Source organism: Ornithodoros turicata, chromosome 3 (assembly GCF_037126465.1).
Source record: "Ornithodoros turicata isolate Travis chromosome 3, ASM3712646v1, whole genome shotgun sequence".
NCBI lineage: Eukaryota > Metazoa > Arthropoda > Arachnida > Ixodida > Argasidae > Ornithodoros > Ornithodoros turicata.
In genome coordinates, this window is record NC_088203.1 from 48,899,351 (window position 1) to 48,922,565 (window position 23,215).

Sequence of the window (23,215 nt, forward strand, 5' to 3'; positions counted from 1 at the left end):
ATCCCGGGGAATGAACGAGCCGACCGTGAGGCTCGGCGAGCGTTGGCACAAGAGGAGTCAGATCTAGGACTGCCCTACCAAGACATCCTGCCAGTGTTAAAGAGAGCTGTCTACACACAGTGGCAGCAGGAGTGGGACATGGAAGAAAATAACAAGCTACACCTCACACAGCCACACGTTTCCCCCCCGCATCGGACTGAACACATCAACAGATCATCCGAAGTTCTTTACGCGAGATTGAGGATTGGGCACACATGGCTCACGCATCATCACCTACTCAGAGGTCAGGATCCGCCAGCTTGTGCGCACTGCGGTGACAGCTTGACTGTCTTGCACGTACTGGCATCCTGCCCTCACTTCGAACACCAACGCCAACAGTATTTCACCGCATTCAACAGATACCATGTCCCACTCCACCCAGCCCTTCTACTGGGTGACACTCCTCTTGTGCCGTTTGATAATGTAATGCAATTTTTGACCATGTGTGGATTACATGGTCAGATGTAGACGTTAAGTATTGCTCCGCTTTTATCCAATATCACCGAACTCCTCATGTAAATATCTCATCCTGGATCACCTGATCGCTCACACTTGTAGATACTCACTTGTTATCGTCCGCCAAGCACGTTAGCCTGTTCACCCTCCTCTCTTTCTTATCCTGGTCCATCTCATCGCTCGTACCTGTAGATAGCTTTTAACTACCACACATTCTCACATCATCTCTCCCATAAGCATCTCTCACACACTCACCGTAGTTTTGGCGCTCTATGGCCTTTGTTGCCTTTGTGCCATTAATACCATAATCTATCTCTCTTAATTATTATTTATTTTCATTTCCGCAGAAATGTGGGCCAGGTACAAAAGGCATGAGCCATAACTTCATCAGGTATTTACGAAAATGAATTACATCAACAGTACTGTGTGGCTAAAACATATGAAGGTCACACACGCACGATGTTTCTACTAAATGCTTATTATTATTATTTTTTAGTTATATTGTAGCGACGACGATGACAAGGGGCATGTCACGCGCACTGTCATTCTCTCATTAAACCATTGCGATCTTGACGCTCTGCTGTTTTTAACATTTTGATGGAGGTGCTGGCTCGCCCCGACGGAACTGCGGCTGCCATGGCCTTCGACACCCCAGCCCCGACCTGCCGACAGACCTATGAGACCAAAGATGACCCGACCTGACCAGAAGCCCCCAGCCCCGTTGAGAACCGACGCCCGTGACAGCAGCGCCCTGTGATGGCTCAGCTCCCACCCTCGGACCACCGACCTTACAGCGAGCAGCACAGCGTCCCCATCGCCTCATCACCCCATCGTTGGCGACCATCGTTCCTGGCCCTGTGCCTTGTCGTCCACGTCGCCATCATCATTCAACCCGTTAGCATCCACGCCGTCGACGCATCTTCCACCACTGTCTCTTGGTCATTGTTCATCTCCGTCGTCGCGTCATCATCCATCGTGCCCGGGGTTCACGACTTCGGAGGGTAAAAGTGTAGCGTCGACGATGACAAGGGGCATGTCACGCGCATTGTCATTCTCTCATTAAACCATTATCATCTTGACGATCTGCTGTTCGTAACATTTTGGTAGGGAGTGACTTTTTCGGGTTAAATGCCTTTCTCAGATTCGGGAGGGAGAATAGGTGACTTACCAACACTATACCCCAGAGACATAGACTTATAGTAGGCGTAGCGAACGTAAGTAACCCATTCTTACATGTGTTGCATGAGCCGTCCTTTCTTCGTCTTCAGTGGAAACGTCACTTGAGGATTTCATGGTTAATGGAATTCAGGAAGAAATCTGGAATAAGCGAGCGGAGTTGAGTTCAACCCGAAAAAATCACTTCCACAGGTCAATCACTTCACAATCTACAGGTCTACTGTCTGTCACCCATAATCTTAGGCTTGGATGCTGTAACACTAAGCAAGCGACACACTGTATAAAAACATACTCGCACGAAAAGTAGCCAGTACGTCTTGATATTTATCTTAAGTTGGTTCATTTCCTTTTTTCTTTTATTTACTGCCAGACCTCTAATAGCTTTTGCTTTTCGTTTTCATTTAAAAAGTTTGGCACATTTCGCTGAGCAGGAATCAGAAAGCTCCGAATATCTACCCATTGTCAATGCGATATTAATATTGTGTCATTTGTATTGCTGCACGAATATTTTTCTTTTTTTTTCTTCAAATATTGTAGTGAATATTGCTGTGCTCAATTTGAGTCAAGCTGAATGCCCCTTCCAAACTGAATATATCTGAATATTTCTAAAGCTACAACAGCTACAACGCTTGCAATACACGTCGCTCCGTGTGTAAGCTAGAAAGCGCCGCACAACAGAAAGAAAAGTAAAGCAGCTTGTGCTTGATGCATTCGTGTGAAGGCTGGCAGTATCTGAGTGCTCATTCAAAGCACGAATCATTCCGAAATGGCTTGAATGTGATGGTGTTCGTAAAGCGTTGGCGAATACAAGAACTACCCTTGTACATCGATTGAACTAACCTGCAGCAGCTTGTGTGACCATGTGTCTCTTCATTAATACTGTTCGGTTTCATGCTTATTCGCTTCGTATATGAAGAGAAGGTCCAGATATTAACTAAAGCTGTCACTATTCGCTTCGGTCTGAAAAGCACTGTTTGCACACGTCCAGTCGCTTGTCATGTGCTACATGTCATGATATGACATGATAGAACATACCAGCTGTTCATTTTTCTTGTGAGAGTGTAGCAGTTCTTCGTCAAACTTTATGAAACTTTCAACATCAACAAATGGACGTATGGTAACGCAACAAATGGTAATGATGTTTGATTCGTCTGTCTCTTGGGTTCTTACAAATATGATAACATTATGTCCAGCTGGTCGGAGTGCTCTAGAAGCCACAGTGACATGATGGCTGCGCAGCACTGTCTTCTCGAACTCTACAAAATTAAGAGCATGTGTGCAAAAACAGTCAGATGGACACTTCAATAGATCAGCAGAACAATTTCTGCAGAGTACCTGCTGTCTACAATCATGCAAACAATGAAAACCAGCTGGAAAACTAAAGGCTCGATATTATTGTTGCCAGCAAGCCTTGCAAATTTCTTTCGACGAAAGGGGCTGATTCAGATCCATGGTTTCGGCCCTATTGAAAAAAGCACCAGAATCATTCTGGTGTTTTTAGTGGCTGTGATTTGGGGCATTCCTGGTGTTTTCTTTTCTGATGTTAACATCAGAATTCGCTGGCGTTCCAATTGTCTTTTCTATGATGTTGCACACCAGGACTTCTGATGTGTGTGCTTTAGTATTGCATACCAGGATCCCTGGTGTTTTGTGATGCTCCACTGTTGAACATTATGATGTCTCATGCGTTCAATCCCGTGATGTACTTGGTTCCTCAGGAGCCTCACATGGCTCACAGGGCACTAAAAATGCATAGTTGAAGACGTGTGTGTGTGAGAGAGAGAGAGAGAGAAACTGAACAGCGCCAGCGCGGCACCACAGCACGGACACGATCTTAGTGGTGTTCTGTTTGCTTTTCTCTAAGCGTTCAGAACTATGCACAGCTTTGAGAGCCTCGTGAGAGCGCTAAGGAGCCAAGTACCTCGCAGGATCGAATGCGTGCAACGGCATAATGTTCGATAGTCAAGCATCAGAAGACAGCAGGAAGGGATCCTGCCATGCATACATGAATGTGGAACATTCAACCAACACGCTCTGCTCGTTATTCCTTTACTAAAGCTGCTTGGGATGTACTCATCAAGATTAGCTACCCATCAAATCAGTCAACAATGCAACAAGATATGAAAGGTTTGTTTCCACTGCAAAGGTGTCCAGCTGCTAGCAGGCTACTAATTGTTTGCATATAGTATTCTGAATAGAATCAGAAATAGGAACAGCAAAGTACGTGTAACAAAACTGTATATATTATTGCTGCCATTGATGATCACATCTAGGAGAAGCATGCACACCACAATACAAAAGCACAAAAAGGTTCAATGTTATTTCTTCTGCAAATGTGAATACACCACATGCGGTACAGTTATAATTTACAAAAGCATACTAGGTCGATTCTTCGGTCACATTCTTCACACACTCTTCTTGTAGTCCATATCAAACGAATAATCACAGCCGAAATGATGCCGGACGAAACGCACATTCAAGGACGTCACACCAACGACCAGACGTCACATCTGCCCCGAATGCATCGCTTGTACTTTCTCATACTTCCACTTGTGCACAGGTTGGAAAGCGAACTACGACATATAATGCAGAACTTCAGAAACACATATGCAATGTTGTTCACATTCGTGCGCGGTTTTTATGTTGAAAACCAGGACGGAACGCTAGCTCAACCACCTCGGCGAGCTCGTTGAGTTCAAAACAGACGCTAATGCCGATGGCGCTGGCGCTGTCTTATGTGACAATGAGAGCGTAAAGTTCGGTTCTCAAACTCGAGTGAAAGCCGCAAAAGCGTGTCAAATTTCGACACTCGAGGGAATTATTTGCGATGCGAAATATCATTCATTTGAAAAAGAAGTTGCGCTAACGAACTCTTGATCATTGTAATAGCGGTTTTCATGGTAACAACACGTAGTGCTCGTACTCTGGCGCCTGTGGGTCTGGTGTCTGTGAATCACACCACACCGCTCTAACGGTCACAATAAAACACTACATCTGTCTAGTGCGCACACCAAGCATTCTAGAAGGCACCAGGATCATTCTGGTGTCTTAGTATGCCACTCTGGTGTTGACATCACGACAACTCGACAGCACCAGAATCACCCTGGTGTCACGCCAGACATTTTTGATGTGCACATTACAAACATCAAAAGAGTCTAGTGTTAACGCCAGGAACATCAGAGTTGGTTTTTTCCCCTTCTTGGGAAAACGTTGGTTCCTTTTCTTGCGTCGGACACCTTGCAAAGAACTTGAGCGACGAAGCGGTGACTATGTACATTTATTTACATAGGACCAGGACGGTCCTTCATACAACATGATTTTCCTGTGGTTCAGACATTCATTAAAATCCAACAAAAACACCAAGTCTTTTTAAAGCACAAAATATTAGGGTCCATCCCAAAACTTGTACCACCAATCAGCGGTAATCACACTCTCTCCAGAACGACTGATTTGCAGTCGTTTATTAGTACAACAAATCAAAGCGTTACTACATCGTCTCCCGAGCCTCGTATAGGCACATACAAACATACTCACGTATTCAATTGTTACAAGACCCCAACCTAATTCTCACGTCAAAGTTCCACGAAAACCACTTAAAGGATTAGGATGGCTGGCCCAGTATCAAGGGCAGCGTCCACAAATCTCTGTAACAAAGACCGTCGGGAAGGACGTCTGCCTTTTCTTCCACAAGGTCGGTGCCGCTGCAGGTCGGCCTTGCTTCGTGTTTTCGTGTCGCATAATAGCACAAATACGCAGCGTAAACAATACGCTGGAGTATCTCGGAAGCAACAGACAAACAAATAAAGCATACAGCTTTGGAGCGAAGGAGCTGTGCCTGACAACCAGGAAACACCAGAATAATTCTGGTGATTTTTTCAATCGGGGGGAGGGCGTGGAGGTGCATAGTGCGGAAATCCAATGTATAAACTGACATTTTTTCTTTGGAGGGGGGGGGGGCAATCCCCCCGGATCCATCACTGGCATGAAAGAGAGCAGGATTCACGCCTGCATGTCTGTTTTCATCCCCATTTCCTTTCCGTTATTGTCATGCATTCTCCTGGTATTGCCGTAGTACCATATGCACTTGCAGAAGTTACTGACCTGGGGTGTTGGTTGATGGCTGTGTAACTGAAGTGGTGCAACTCCCAGAAGGCCATGACTCCGTGCACTTAAGAAGTGCAGAGGACCTCTTTCCTGAAAGCAATCGTGGTGGTTGCAAGAGCAATGCACTTCAACCGTGAAACTCTATGACATACAGCTGCACGCTGATTAATTGTGCATGCTGATTGTGCGAGACTTGGCTCACATTACTAACAGACACATACAAAACAGTGTTTGGGTGAACAGTGATCACAGCTATCCAGAAATGCAAATATGTCCTCAAGGACACATACCAGAGCAGTTTTATGGTCTTCCAGGCGCACGGATTTCCGAAGTTCCAGGTGATTCATCACCTATATTAGAATGAAACCAAGGATGTCACAACGCATTGATCAACGCTCGAGCAAACACATCCAATGCTGAACCCAGGATGTCGAACTGGAACTGAACCGCTATATTTGCACGAAAAGAGCCACTATTTTTCTGCCACAATGGATGTGAACCTGAACTAATGTAAAGTACTCTTCTGAACAGATTTGGTAAACTGTTCACGTTATTTCTCCCTTTTTGGACAAGGATAATTTGAAAGGTGTGAAGGAGGACACCCTATTCCAGGGCGACAACTAACTGATGTGGCTCCAAGCATTACTCAAATTTCAATCTACACACAAGGGGGGTACACGACACTTGCTATCCTTTTGGTGATGCACTTTGTGTCATTGTTAGGGTGGGGTCCCAGCTGGGGCTCGTGTTTCCTGTGGCAATCTTAGCACCACAGAGTAGGCACTATTTAGTAATAAAAGATGTCGACCGATTTGACAGGAGATCAGGACAACACTGGCCTCTTCGATTTTCCTTCATTTTTTAAGATATTTTGAAGCTCACTATATATGATGATACGCAGCAGGAAAACGAATATGCACATTACCAAAAAATTATGGCACAACATTTTCTACAGTGTGCCGAACCGTTATGACCCCGTATAAACTGTTCAAACAGCTATTCTACGCTCCCGAACCAAATCTAAAATCCCTAAGCCTGGACCGAACCCCTAAATTATTTGGTTCTACACTCTGGCTGAGCCACTCAAAAGCAATTACCGTCACTGCTGGGTTTTCCAGACTCATTGCTGCAGTCCAATTCATGAAGGCTTGACTCGCTAGTTGGCAACTCAGCAGGCATTCCAAATATTCTGCTGACAGGTTTCTGTGCAACAGTGCATGAGCAAATGATCCAACTACCATCAAGAAATGGGAACATTTAAAAATGGGTAATGAAAAAAAATTACAAACGTTAGTTGGTGGCGCGATGAATGCTTCAGTGACAATAACTCCATTTAGTAAAGCAGAGTTAAGCATTACATTCAAGTTAAGGAACCCGTGATATCTGCTCAAATATTATTCGGTATTGGAGAAATCAGGACTAAATCAGACATTTCACGAAGGCCTTACGGTCGAATAGGTAGAAAATGACTGATGCTATCAGAGAACGTCCTGTTCGTATTACCATCCTTAGGGTACAGGCCAATATCAGCAATAAGAATATCATTTGCACCCTCATTAGTCCCAGCACCTGTGTTATTGAAACTGCAACATTCAGGAAAATGTGAAATCCTTAATTGATGTTTTGTTTAGTAATTAATCAGTTTCAATTTACAAATCTCTCACATGGAGTCACGCAGAAGCACACCCTTTCGTTGCCCTATCTCCGCTCACTAACTCATAGGTAAGGGTTCGTTTGCGCTTTCCTGATCTTTCATCATTCCAGTGCCAGTCATGAACATGTAATTGTAGAGTCTGATAGCTAAGTGAAACAGCGCCTGGTTGCGCTACTACAGGCAAGAAATTTGTAGACTGTAATAAATTAATTACTAAAAAATACTTTTAGCACCATGAAGGATTTTTGATGCGATACCTTTCACTAAAGGTTGAGATTCAAATTCCACACGTGCTAGGAGCAACAATTATGTCCAAACAACGTGTAAAAAGGTGGTGGACAAAACTTTATATTTAACTTGGAGTTTGTACTCTGTCTGCCTTCTTTACTTGAACCTCCCAAATGAAATAGGCTTGGCTGGGAGCTTGAACGTTGCACATCCTTTGTGTCTGGTGGAGGGAAACAAACAAAAGCTTGCAACACGAAGTACAAATTTAAACTACTGCATATAACTCGGTTCTTCTAATGGGACTGTCATGAAACAGGTGAGTATCAGAGGCAGAAGCCGCCGATATTTCGGACAGAGACTGTTCTTCTTCTGGGCACCGTCCTCATCATTGGCATGGTATTTAAATGCCATGCCAATGATGAGGACGGTGCCCAGAAGAAGAACAGTCTCTCTTCGAAATATCGGCGGCTTCTGTCCTGAGGCAACTCCCTTCCTACATCTCTACCGGTTCGCTGGATTTCTACCCATCTAGGTGAGTATCAGAGACATTCAAGAAATCAGAAGAGCCAAAATCATAACTCACGTCTTATGACGCGGGACAAGGACTGGCTCGTGGATGTGTGAAAATTGAACACATTTCGTGCATTATAGCTATCACCTACAAGGAGAGTACTACAAGCTGTGAAGCGCATTGTCTACACAGTTTCAGGCATGGCACAAGTAACAATTATGCAAATCACTCAACAACATGTTGGGTCATCGAGTTATCGTCCAATTCCTTAAAATGTCTTCATTTGAATCATTTATTCATTGGATTCAACTACTTTCTTTGTGCATTTCAACTCAAAGCCAAATATGGCGAACAGAATGCATATGTGTACCATCTTTTTGTGTTCCAAAGAGCAAAACAGTAACCATATTGAGAAAGCAAGCACCAATGTCAAAATAAGGTGACACAGAAAGGGTTAAACAGAAAGTATAAGTACTTCAATGACGGACATTATTCTAACAGGGACACGCTAGCTCAGAGAAGTTGGGACTGAGGTTCCATTAGTTGACCAAGAGCGGCGGAGGTTCCGCCTCCTGGGTGCGGGCCAATATGAGGCCAGAGAGGGCGGACACTTTCCCAGCCTCTGCTCTCGCCTAAAAGGTGGTGCAGAGTCAGCTCTGGGTAATGATACGTGTGGTGAGCTTTTTAGCCACGCTCGAACTTGAGACTGACTGCCGTGACCTAAATGTTCATAACACGGAGACAGCAAACTGATGCTGTTTAGTACCGACAATTATGCCTTTCGGGTGTTAATTTAACACACCAGATGTGTTGAATGGGCGAATGATTAAAATGAAAAAGAAAATACAGTGTAAGAAATTAGAAATGACAATGACGTGTCCCGGTTCACCTTTTAGGTGTTCCTCGCACCAGCGCGAGTTTTGTTTTCATTTCTCTGCGACGGCCGACTGATTTGGCACTAGTTTCTTTTGGGCCCGTCTCGGCCACATTGGAGAATTAAACAGCTAGTAATCAAGTTGAAGTTGTTCGTTTCTACTCATCTACAGTCTGTTCTAGTCATCACACTGAACTGAACCATTTCAAACAAATGTCCTGTGTGTGTGTTTTGTTTTTTGTGAGGGGTCACTGAGTGTGTGCCTCTTTTCTCTATTTATTTGCACTAAGTGCACAAAAAGGTATCCGTTGGCTTTGCTATCGTTGTCTCCCCAATAACAGATGCAGTGCTAGATGAAGCGAGCATTACACTTGAAGGGAATAAGCGTCGCATGTGCACTTTCCATTCAGTGTGCTCATATGTTGTGCAACGTCCTCAAAGATGCAGAACGGAACCTTATAGTTCTGGAGCATTTTGCCAAATGAAATTTCTCTACGTATTTCTTTTTTAATAATCAGCAATGACAACAGTGCGCTAAGGCAGTGCTCGCCCATAAGAGAGGGGAAAAATGTATAACTAGTTTCAAACCTCGTACTGCGGCCTCAGTCGGCCAGTCGGTAGCGTGTTCGCCTTCTGACCCCGAGATCGGGTTCGAACCCAGCCGAGGACGCCAGCAACTTGGTGGCAGGGTACAAGTTGCTTAGGCACACGGTCTTCCGCAAGGGACGTTAAAGGGTCTCTGGCCAGAAGCTGGAGAAACTTTTCCGCAGTGGCTACCGATAGAATACACAAAAGCAACTTCCCATACGATAATGCATGCCTCAACACCTCAGTAGTATAGAGATAGACTGCATAATATTCCAGCGGCATAAGAACCGTGCGCTATAACGACATCCTTTTTCTAATCCAAGATGGCCGATTCTAAGCCAACACAATCCAGTTCTAAGCCAGCACAATCCATTTGTAATCCATCACAAGCCAAATCCAAAGCCATCTGAGTGGTCGCCATTAGCTCCGCCCACTTCACGTTGAGTGGCCCACGCTAAGCCTACTGATCGTCGATTGGTTCACCGTAGTTCCGCTCCTTTATGCTAATTAGTCGGCTCAGCTCCGCCCACTTCACATGCTGATTGGCTCATGCTAAGCCTACTGAGCATTGATTGGTTTACCGTAGCTCCACCCCTTTATGCTAAATACTTGGCTCCGCCCCACTTCACGCTGATTAGTCCACGCTAAACCTACTGATCGTGTTGATTGGTTCACCATAGCTCCGCCCTTTTATGTTCATTAGTTGACTCCGCCCCCTGCTTCACGCTGATTGGTGCACGCCCGCCGCGACCGGCTCCGCTGATTGGTCCATTCTAGGCCTACTGAGCACTATCCCAGCCCCCTCTGATTGGCCGCCGCCGATTGGCCCGTTCCAGGCCCACTGATTGGGGCCCGCTGAACGCAGCCTTCATTAGCGCCCGCCAGACGGCAGCGACCCCGCTGCGGCTTTATCTCGGATGTTCAAACTTACCCGGCGCCCGCCAGATGGTGCGGGGATCGCTCGGCGGCGGCTTCAGATAGTTCTAACCTATCTCAGATAGCTCTATGAGATCGAACAGACAGGGAAAAAAATACCTTTCAACGTTTATTGAGTACATGTTTGAGGAAAAGCATGGCAGTCTTGGAGAGGTTGATTCCTTTGATGCTGGGCATGGTTCCACGGATGTGACGGATCATGTAGACGTCTCCGCTTCAGATGGTCCTAACCCAATGTCTCTATGTCATACATCCAAACTTACCTCGTGCCACCTGATGGCACGACTCAGGTGCATCAACTCTGCGCGGTTCCGCTTCGAGGCGTCACACGAGCGAGAGAACTTCGTCGAGATGTGCTGCCACATGTTGCGCTCCCGTATCACCGCAAACAAGTTGCGGGAAATCATACGCGAAATCTTGGACGAGTACCTGTCGGCTTACAGGGAGCAATCACTGCGCGAGCTTCAGGAACTATGTCAGGAAGAAATAAGAGTCCTGGAGACGATCATTAAACGCTCTAGGAGCTATGGATGAAAATAAAGATGCATCACACCTCGCTACACAGTCTGCTCAAGTTATTCCACGATGCGCATGCAGTTCCAGCACCCTGCTCGAATTCTCATCTCCGGCGCGTCCATGTGTGGGAAGACGGTGCTCACGCAGAATATAATGAGACACCCTGAATTATTTAGCATTCCACCGCAGAAGATACTCTACGTATGAAAGTATGCAGCCGGCTGGGAAAAGGATTTCAACGGTGTGGAGTTTATGGACCGGATACCCGCAGATTGGGATGAGCGATATCCCACTCTCATAGTTATTGACGATCAAATCACGGAAAAGGGGGTTCTATCGGAGGTAGAGTCGTTGTTTGTACGTGGGTAGCCACCATAAGAACGCGTCAGTGATCCTGATCACACAAGCCTTGTTCTATCATAATGCCGCTTTTCGAATGATATCGCTGAACGCCAGTTATATCGTATTGTTCCGGAATGCGCGGTCCGTACAACAGATCGAAACCTTCGGACGTCAGGTATTCGGGAAACAGGGGCTCTCCTATTTTCTCGACGCATATAACCAGGCGACGGAGAAGGCGCACGGTTATTTAGTTGTGGATCTGCACGCGCAAACACCTCCCTCTCGTAGCCTGCGAACGGGTATTTTACCGCACGACCGGCAGTTCCTGTTTACGCCCGCGGAATCATGGCCGATCTTAGAAGACATCTCACGCTCCTCAAATTATTGGCCGCCAGCAAACCGACGCACCGTGCAGAGCTACTTAAAGAGCTCAGCTGCGACGACATTCGAATCCTTTTGGAAATCTGTCTGAATATTCTACGCGGAAATATCCCACTTTCGACGGAACTTCATAAAAACCTGAAGAAACACAAAAAAATCCTCCGCTTCCTCGCCTACAAGTCACTTCATAAGTGCCCGGGCAGTTGAAGAAATATATTAGGGGACAACGAGGTGGTCTCATTCCCATACTTCCACTGCTCCTCTCAGGGCTATCAAGTCTCGTGGCGGGAGTCGCCGGGCGAGCGATATCCAAAGCCATCGGTCATGGCTCATAGAATAGAAATAGGTGAAGTTCTGAAATCTAACGATTCGGACGATGTAAATGTGGGCAAAATACTGGAAGCCCTCTATTACATGCTGAAGCGTGCTCACTATCATCCTCCTCCTCCTCCTCCTCCTCTGGAATTTGTCCATTCGGTGCCCGTAGTGGAACCCAATCAATTTGATTTTAATCTTCCACCCTCTGGCGTTGATAAAGCACGCGCGAAATCTGTGCTAAAAGAATTGAAGAAAGTTTTCACCTGGCAGGCGGATAATGTGCTAGTATATAGAGGGAAGCGAATCAATCGCTCAAACATTGTGGCTCTCGTGAGCTACTTAGCACGTCGTAGCGCGCTCATCAAGAAACCCCGCTGGTACAAAAAAGTATAGAAAATTATAAGCGCTCTGAAAATACACTGCATTGCCCGCTGGAGCAACTATGGGGCCATATAGAAAGATCAGGGAGAAAGGGTTAGGTGGAGTGGATCGGTACCGACGTTATCACAAGCTCACGCGCGCAGAAGCCGTGGAACAGCTGAAAAAAGGAGATGCTTACACCCTTTACAAGCGAGTGAAGAAAAAATTGAAGCGGCGCTCCATCATCGCAACTCACGTGCGGGATTTGTATCAGGCAGACCTTCTGGATATGCGCAAATATCAGAAATTTAACAAGGGCTTCAGGTACATCCTAACGGTCATAGATACGCTATCGAGGTACCTGTACATGGTCCCCATTCGCACAAAGCGCCCACAAGACGTAAAGAAAGCCTTCCAACGAGTTTTCCGTCACGGAATTCCGAAGGATTTGCTCACGGATCGCGGAAGCGAATTTTGGGGTTCCCCCGTTCGTCAGTACTTTCAGTCGCTACTAAATCACTATAGCACGCAAAGCGGAACGAAAGCGGCCTCCTGTGAACGCGTGCAGAGAACAATTAGAGAAAGAATAGCCAGGCATTTCACTAGTACGGGGAAGTTTAATTATATCAACGCGCTGCCGAAGATAGCGGCTGACTATAACGACTCGGTACACTCCGTCACGGGTGAAAAGCCGAAAAACGTGAACGGCGGAAATGAAGTAGCTCTGTTCAACAGATTGAATCGTAAGACGACCCCGCGCGAGAGCAAGTATAACGCAGGGGACCAGGTGAGGCTCGCGTTAGATCGCGGCGTGTTCGCCAAAGGCTACGAGCAAAGGTGGACGGCCGAAGTGTTCGAGGTGTCGCGAACGAGGAAGACCGATCCGCCCGTAGTGTACGTGAAAGATTCGACGGGAAAAGAAATACTGGGATCATTCTACGAGCAGGAGCTGCAGCCCGTCCACCATCTTTCCTCATACGATAAGCGACTCATATCCACGGTGATTAGAAAGAAGAAAATTAACGGGGTATTGCACTACTTGGTTCGTTGGTTCGGATACGCCAAAGATCACGATTCTTGGGTGCCCGCCAGCGATGTCAGAAAATGAATGTTACGTGTATCTGCTCTCGAACGCCAGCATGGACCTGTACCCGTCCAACACGCTGAATGACTTCACGATCGCGTTAGATAAGCCGCTACGCCTGGATGATTCGCACGTCGTCGGTCTAGAGGGATTTTCCATTCCCAACAGCTTCCTGAACGTGAACCAAGCGCCTGATAACCTGATAACGCTATCAACGGAGAAGTGGCAAACAAAACAGCTCACGTTCGAAGACACGGACACGCCATTGAAGAAAATATTCCCCGAATATGGGATAGAGTGGACTTACGAGGAAGATCACTACGCGTTTAAGCTACCGTCGCTACTAGAAACTAATTGACAGACCGCTGCATCCCGCCTTTGGAATCGTCGACATCGATGGAGATCACCCGGAGGGCGGTAAAGTACGCGCTGTCCCAAACGTGTTACCGCTCGCGGAGGAAAGAGCCGTTGTGATGCGAGTTCGCCGGGTGATAGTAATCAATAACTATCTAATTTTAGAACCCCGATCGCTCATTACCGACACATTCAACGAATTCTTCAGAGCGACGAACGATACAGAATCACGGGTGGAATACAAAGACAACACTTACTCGCTTTCTCTCCCGGCGAATTTCAACTTGTCAACCGAGTTCCTGGACCTCATTCAGGTGAAGCACATCCATGTTGAAGGATCCCGAAAGCGCATCACGTGTAATCCCATAGTGAAGACGTACCGCATCCACATAAACACTAGAGAGACGGAAAGTCGGCGCATTTCACTTCCACCGAATTACTGCGAAACACCCGAAGCTCTCGTGAGCGCCATCCATGAGCGTCTGCAGCCGGAGGCTTCCCTCACGTACGATGCGTGGGCGAGGAAGTGTTCGTTGAGCTTGCGGGAAAACGTGTCGCTTACATTATCCGATTACTTTGCGTACCTACTGTGTTTTGGCACGAAAACCGTATTTACCGAAAACGATACGGGCGTCGACGAAGTGACCATAGATCTTCCCATTAACTGTATTATGATATACACGGATCTCGTCACGCCCTCCGTAGTGGGAAACGGGCGGCATCCGATACTGAAATTAATTCCATTCGTATACGATAGAACGAAAGAACAACTGAGTTTCAGCTTTCTACCCGTTCAGTATTTTAAGTTAGTGCAGCGCGAAATTTCCTCAATCACCGTCTCTATACGCGACGACACGTGTCGCAAGCTACCGCTACAAAATCGCGGTAGATCGACGCTGACGCTGCACTTTAAGCATGTACACTAAAGCGGTACCAATCTACGGATTTGGCGTTCCAACGGTATACAGGTCGCACCTGTACCAGAGGGGAGGCAATTTCTTTTCTCAGCTCGGGCGTTTCGCTATTCCACTCTTTAAACGCGTATCGCCCTACTTAAAAAAGATGGCTGTTGCGGCCGCTAAGCGCGTAGCCAAAAATCTGTCGGAGGGAGACTCTTTCCGAAGTGCGCTTAAAAGATCGGCGAAAGATACGGGCCGTGAAATTCTCCGCGAACTCGGAGGGGCTGGCGGGCGAAGAAAGAGGAGAAAACCGGACGCCTTTGACGGCATAAATCACGCTGGTTGCGTGGCCACAATTTAGTTGCGAGATGGACACGATTAACGTCGTACATCCCGACACTCCTCTGTTGGATAACTCGGAAACACAGTTATTTTCCGTGCCGGGAACGCAGTGGCATATACTGAAAGGGGAATATGAGGTATTCTACCCGGTCGCTGACATATCCTCCGTCATAGAGTTTCAGCTTTCGAATTTGGGGCACCACTATCTCGATTTGAACTCCGCGTACATAGTGACGAAAGTCCGCATCGTACGTGACGATGGTTCGCTACCGGAAACACAGGCTGGCGATCGGACGACCTACGACGAGGTCTACCCCGTCAACGCGTCTGCTAGGTCGCTTTTCAAGAACGTAGCTGTCTTCTTGAATCAGACCATGATTATGAATAATGATTTGTATAGCTATAGAAGCTACCTGGATATTTTGCTTCACGCCAGCACCACGGAGCAAAATACCGTGCATAAAGCAGGTCTGTACACGCAAGAAGAAGCGCGTCAATCGGAAAACAACATTCGCGCTCGTGGACCGACCGAATGATACAACCTCACACGTGGCGGCAAGACCGTCGACCTGGTTTCCAAGATCAACTCGGATGTTTTCCTGCAGCCTAAGCTACTCATATCGGGAGTGGAAATTAGGCTTGTTTTTTATCAAGGCTCCGGCGCTTTCCGCATTATGAAGACCGATCAGGAGCAGCACACGCATAAAGTGGAAATCATGAGTGCCACCTTGTACATAAAGAAAATCACTGTGTCTCCCAGCCTATTCCTCGGACACGAAACGGAATTGCAGAAGCGCAAGGCTCTCTACGCACTGGCTGGAAGTAAATCGCGTATTCGTTCGCTACCAGTTGGCAACCTGGATGCGTGCCTGGAAGATTTATTTCCAGAGAAGATACCGTCTAAGATGGTGGTCGCATTCGTGCTCACCCTAGCCTACCAGGGAGCATTCAATCGGGACCCGTATCGATTTGTGAACTGCAACATTGAGTCGGCGACGCTCACCGTGAACGGGACGCAGCGAATAGACACGTTCGACTTCAACAATAACCTGAACCACCGATGCTACTTCAACCTCCTGGAGCAGCTGTGTGAGAAGAACGTCTCCTACGAATACGACCACTACGTTGGAAACAAGTTCCTACTGTACTACGACCTGGATCCTGATCAATCATCCGTCTACCTGTCACCGATCAGGCGTGGAAACGTTCGTCTGCAACTCAAGTTCCGACGTGCCTTGGCCGAACCCACGACCGTATTGATACTGTCCGAGAGTGTGCGAATTATGTCCATCGATAAGAACAGGAACGTCACACTGGATTAGCGATGTTCGAGCAAGATATCGAGAGACTCCTGAAGTACAACGCTTACACTTCGGCACTCTTCCGTGGTGTATACGCTCGAGACGATCGTCTGCCCGCGCTGGATAGACTGGGTATGATCGTGGTGAACACCGATCGGCGACAGCAGGCTGGGGAGCACTGGATTCTGTACGCGAAAATGAAGGATGACCTCATCTACTTTGATTCCTTCGGATTGCCACCCATCGAACCCTAGTTGAAACGCCTCACCGTCGACGAATATAATGATGTCTGTATTCAAAGCCTGTATTCTCCAATGTGTGGTGTGTACTGTTGTATCGTGGCGACATTGTTGGCGAAAGGGAAATCCCTGAAGAGCATTGTATCCCTGTTTTCCGATAATCTCGCCGCGAATGACCTAAAATCAATAAAGCTGCTAGAAAAGTTGTTTGTTGCTTAAAAAAAGCGTGGTGTCCTTTATTCTCTATAGCTCCCCACAAACTATACGTGCTTAGTCAATGAATACGCTCTATAGCTCCCTATCATATCATTCTATCAATAGAGCTTCCCATCATATCAGCCTATCTTCCTAATCCATCACAACAACACAACAGTTAAAATCAGAAATACATGTATTTTTATTTTACTGCTGATTACATATGGGACGCGGACTTTCGCTGGTCTCGCGGTCACTTCTTCTTCGCGTGAGTAAAGATGATGTCGGGCGATGCGCCTCTTTTACCATCGCTGAATCTCTCCTTCTTCTCTAGTTTCAGATCTGGTAATTCTCGCATTTCTTGCAAATCTTCATCTGTGAGTCGCTTAAAACGACTGGGTAGGTACACCTTTACACGTTTATCGTTGTCCATCAGGAGTTCCACGTACACGGACTCCCCATAGATAGTGTCCACTTTGCGTAAGTCTAACACGTCGAGCTTTTCTTTGTTCGGAACAATGCTCATTTTCTGAATGTCCCCATCACCGGGTTTCTTTAGTTTATCCAGCTTCTCGAAAATAGATGACATATCTCTCAGTGCAAGTTTCTACGCACGCCAAATGAACTGAAAATGAGGACAACTATTACCTAACTTTCCTCATCTTGAAGACAATAGTCAAACATACCTTTCTTGTTGTGCGCTTCACCGGGAGTCGACCGACGGCTTCACAGACCTCAAATGAGTTGTATATATCGCAACTTTTATATAAAGCAGCCCTGGAGGAGCGCAAGGGTGGTGCGATTCTGTTTACACAGTCACGCAGGAACAGCGTGTGATATATGATGCGCGCGCGAAGGACATTTGGAAACTGCATAAGCGAACCATTTGTGTTTGGTTACAGAAAGCTTGTTTCGGCAATGAGCAGGTGGTGACGCGGGCTCATAGGGATATTTTCCTTCAGATAGACTTGTCTCATCAAGCACAACAGTTTACTTTTGGTTTTAATACGCGTGGCCTCGGAAAACATGATTTACGAGGTGACCCAGTTTCTCGTTACATCACCTTGACGCAACATTTTTAAGCTAGGGCCCGCCACGCTGGGTGGAAGTGCGTTTTTGATATTAAACAGATGGCACCGTCGAGTTGGGGCTTGTCTCAAGGTGACCCAATTTCTCGTTACATTACCTTGATGCAACATTTTCTTCCCCGAGAATAAAACAAAGCTCGCCGTTCTATAGTATAAACTCATTTTGACCATGAAGCGCATTTTGATATAAAACAGGCGGCCCCAACGCGTTGGAACATGCAGCCGACTCAAGGTGACCCAATTTCTCGGAGAAGACCTATTTACATTACCTTGATGCAACATTTTCTTCGACGGTGAAAGCTCACCATAGAGTTCTCATTGCGGCCGCGCGCGTTCTGATATTAAACAGATGGCCCCAACGTGGCCTCATCCTCGAGGTGACACATGATTTACGACCGTGTGGAAACAAACGAGCCCCGACGTGTTGGCGCATGTAGCGTGGATGCTGGTTTATAAACTGCGCGATCGCCTCAGGGGGGGAACAGTCAGCTTTCACTCGCTTCACAAGTAAGTTATTCCCTTTACTTGTTGCACGTTTCTTACGGATCCGCGTTTATTTTCAGTGCCTCGGTGTGTGTTCTGCCTTTTTGATCCTCACGATATCGAGGATGATTCGGACGACGATTCTTGGGACGGCGCACCTCCTACACTGTCTGCTCACGTGATGCGATCGCACCCCGACGTGGATAGATCTTTCCTGCCCTTCTTCCAGACTGACTCCGCATTTAGAGGTATCGTCAAAAGATTCATGCTATTGGCATCTGTTCACGATCAGGGAGTAGAGGATTTGCGACAATATTTAATGAGTCACTTTCACGATATGCTCGCTATATTGAGAGCGCAAAGAATACCCTTTATGTTTTGCGTTTGTTCCGATGTTTTAATGGTAAAGGAGACTCGGGGGGAGATAACCGCGCACATAGCCCACTTTATGGCGTTTGCTCGCGAAGTTCGCAGCGATGGAGCCGTCGCGAATACGCTGATGGACGTGATTCAGGAGTCCACGGGGCGCGTCGAAAATTATCAGCGGGAAGGGAGTGGGTTCGTGTCCGCCGACGTCCAAAACGTTCAAATATGTATTTCCGCGGTGAAAACTAAACAATTCGGATGCAAAGGGGCACTTCCCGATCATTTGGCTAAACGCAGGAACGTGCTGACGAATATTAATTTACCGGCACATAAGGAGGGTAAGTGTTTTAAAAACAATACGCTTGCCCTCCTGCACCCGCAGGAAAGTAATTCGTGGAAAAAATGTGAAAACTATGCCGCGGAGTACTGGTGGCCTAGTCGCTTCCCCGTTTCCTACTCTGATCTGGACGAATTCAAAGAGAAAAACCAGATATCCATGTGCGTATATGAGTACGTCGATCAGGGAGTGCACGTGTCGCGACCTCCAAAACTCGAGTATGAAAAGAAAATTCACTTATTGGCTATAGATGAACATTTTTTTCGGAATCAAGTCTCTCGAACGGTTACTGATGAGAGACAACAGGCGTTTCGTATGCGAGCGTTGCACGCGCTCTTTTAACAAGGAAGAGAGCATGGCGAAACATCATCGCCTGTGCGCGGACGTAAACGAAATTATATTGGAATTTTGCGAACCGGGCAAAAACTTTGTAGAATTTACTAAAATACAGTACAAGCAGCAGTACAACTACGTCGTCGCGTTGGACACGGAGAGCGTACTCGCGCCCAGTGGTGTTGGCATGCAGCGTCATGTCACCTCAAGCTTCTGTGCCGTGCTCGTGCGCACCCACGACTCGAAGGTGATGCGCATCAGGACGCACCACGGTGAAGATTCCGCGAGGCAGTGCGTCAGAGCTTTGATGGAAATGCGGGACGAGATGATCGCCCTGAACGCCTGCCCCGCGGAAATGGTGCTGGATGATGAGCAACGAGTGCGGCACAGAGCTGCCACCCACTGCGCGTACTGCGGGCAGGAGTTCGCGCAAGATCTACCCCGTGTGCGACACCACGACCATTCCAAGTGTTGTACTGCCGGCGAGACAAATTACATCGCGATGGTGTGCAACCCCTGTAACTTGGTGTGCACAACGCAGGAAAAACTGCCCATCATGGTGCACAATCTGGCCTACGATTTTGCCGGACTGTTGCGGGAATTTCACCTTCTCGAGTGGAAGTGAGCTCCCTTCATCGTGGCCAGTTCCATGGAAAAAATCCGATCGTTCGAAATTGGCACCTTTTTATTCAGAGATACCAGAGGGGGCGCAGAGGCGTTCCAATGCCTGAAGCAGGTATTTGGAGACGACTACGAAATTTTGCTTCGTAAACGTGTATTCCCGTACACCCACGTTAGCTCGTTCGCGGTCTACGACGAATTGGCTCTACCGGCAAAATCCGCCTTCCGAAACGATCTGACGGGGGAGGATATAAGCGACGAAGACTATCAGTACGCGCTGCACTTATTTGAACGTTTTGGATGCTCGAATCTGAGGGATTATAATGCATTGTACCTGAAAACGGATGCCCTGTTACATGCTGACGTAATGCAGCAGTTCCGGCGCCTGTGCTACGATGCGCGCGGATTGGAATTGCTTCATTGTGTTTCGCTGGCATCCTATTCGTGGCAATGCGCTCTAAATTACACGCGGGCAAAATTGGAGCTGATCATCGACGAGGACATGTACCGGACCATCGAATCGGGTGTTAGAGGTGGACTCTGTCAGGCGAACAGGCGTCATTTACGGGCTAACAACCCGCTGTGCAGTGGCTATGATCCCGATAAAGAGGAGGTGTACATATCGTACATAGATTGCAACAATCTTTACGGATTCAGTATGATAAAGCACCTCCCCGTCGGTGATTTCGAATGGGTCGAGGATTTTAGCTCCGTGGATTTTATGCGTCATCCCACGGATTCGGACGTGGGATACGTGTACGTGTGCGATTTGGAGTATCCAAAATCTATCCACGCGCTGACGCGGTACTTCCCCCTGGCTCCCGAGAAGGCGGTCGTTCCGAAGGAATGGCTCTCACCATTCCAGCGAGGGCTCCTCGAAGAGTTAATGTATCAGCCGGCCAACAGCACAAAGCTGCTGCTCACGTGCAAGGACAAGGTCGAGTACGTTGTTCATAACGCGCTGCTCGCGCTCTATTGTAGACTGGGCATGCGGGTGACAAAAATTCACAGAATTCTAAAATTTCGTCAGGCACCATTCCTGCGTCCCTACATTGAGGACAATGTTGCCAGACGCGTCGCCTCGAGCACGACGTTCGAGAAAAATTTCTATAAAATCTCAAATAATGCGGCCTTCGGGCGTACGTTGCTAAATAAATTTAATATGCAAGACATTCGAGTAGCCTTCGATGAGGAGACAGCGAGTCGCCTCGGGAGTCAGGTGGAATGCGCGCGAATGGAAATTTTATCCCCCGATTGTGTCATGTATGAAATGCGCAAGAGAAAAGTGCGATGCGATTTCCCCCTGCAGATTGGCTTCACGATTTTAGAACTGAGTAAGTTAACCACGTACTCGTTCTACTATGAAACCCTGTTGAGTAAGCTCACTTGTCCGGTGATTACCTGCTACTTTGACACGGACTCTCTGATCCTCGGCCTATTCTGCAAGGACTACGAAGATCAGTTACGTGCGATCGCCGACGACCATTTAGACTTGTCTTCCTCCGATCGTGATCATCCACTGTACAGCGAGAGGAATCGCGGTAGACTTGGCGCGTTCAAAAGTGAAACGGGTAGCGTACCCAATCAAATTAGCTGGGGGAAAACAGATTGCAAGAGCTAAAGGGGTCGAAAAGAACATTGTGCGCAAACACCTCCTCCATGATACGTACCGCGATATCCTATTCAAGCACGCTAGCGTATCGCACGAACAGGTGTCAATAGTGGGAAAGAAACAGTGCAAGTACACGATCAGAAATGTGAAAAGAAGTCTGATGGCGTACGACGACAAACGATACCTCTACAATGACGTAGACTCCTACCCGTACGGAAGCTGCGAATATGGTAAGCTCGAGTGGATGACGTAGATAGCGAGATTTCACTTGGCATTCTTTCCCCCGCCGCTGCACAGAGAATGCAGTGGATGAGTAGGACTAGCATCGTTTGACCTGCGTCACTGGAAGGATGTGGCACCTCGTTCTCTTCTCGCTCGTCTCGTGCGTGCTGGCGCTGGACGCCAGCAACTGTACGGGTAGCATCAAGCTCGAGAAGGATAAGCACACGTACGCGCACGAATGCCCCGGCGACATCTTGGCCATCAGAGAGTGGCACGTGGTACCTATGCGGTCCGGCATTAACCTGGACTGGAACGCTACTGGATCGTTGCGTACGTGCCTTCACTCGCTGGACGTGAGCGACAGCTATGAAGATATCCAGTGCACGCGGAAGTGCCAGCTCACAGAGGACGAAATTTTTCTGAGCCGCTGTCCCGGAGACATCTACATGATCCGTCACTTCCGTGGAACCATGCCCAGCATCAAAGGAATCGACCTCTCCAAGACTGCCATCCTTTTCCTCAAACATGTACTCAATAAACGTTGAAAGGTATTTTTTCCCTGTCTGTTCGATCTCATAGAGCTATCTGAGATAGGTTAGAACCATCTGAAGGCGCCGCCGAGCGATCCGCGCACCATCTGGCGGGCGCCAGTGAAGGCTATGTTCAGTAGGCCCCAATCAGTGGGCCTGGAACGGGCCAATCGGCGGCGGCGGCCAATCAGAGGGGGCTGGGAGAGTGATCAGTAGGCCTAGAATGGACCAATCAGCGGAGCCGGTCGCGGCGGTCATGCACCAATCAGCGTGAAGCAGGGGGCGGAGTCAAGTAATGAACATAAAAGGGGTGGAGCTATGGTGAACCAATCAACGCGATCAGTAGGTTTAGCGTGGACCAATCAACGTGAAGTGGGGGCTGAGCCAAGTAATTAGCATAAAGGGGTGGAGCTACGGTAAACCAATCAATGCTCAGTAGGCTTAGCATGAGCCAATCAGCATGTGAAGTGGGCGGAGCTGAGCCGACTAATTAGCATAAAGGAGCGGAACTACGGTGAACCAATCGACGATCAGTAGGCTTAGCGTGGGCCAATCAACGTGAAGTGGGCGGAGCTAATGGCGACCACTCAGATGGCTTTGGATTTGGCTTGTGATGGATTACAAATGGATTGTGTTGGCTTAGAATCGGCCATCTTGGATTAGAAAAAGGATGTCGTTATAGCGCACGGTTCTTATGCCGCTCGAATATTATGCAGTCTATCTCTA

General features: G+C 47.5%; 1 long non-coding RNA gene across 1 annotated transcript in view; it reads right to left on the reverse strand.

The window, feature by feature from the left end:
* Positions 1–6,952: 6,952 nt before the first annotated feature.
* LOC135387023 (uncharacterized) overlaps positions 6,953–23,215 on the reverse strand; it is a 59,355-nt gene continuing 43,092 nt past the window's right edge. The window contains exon 4 of the long non-coding RNA XR_010420792.1: positions 6,953–6,978. This is a non-coding gene — a long non-coding RNA (uncharacterized LOC135387023). The remainder of the gene's footprint in view (positions 6,979–23,215) is intronic.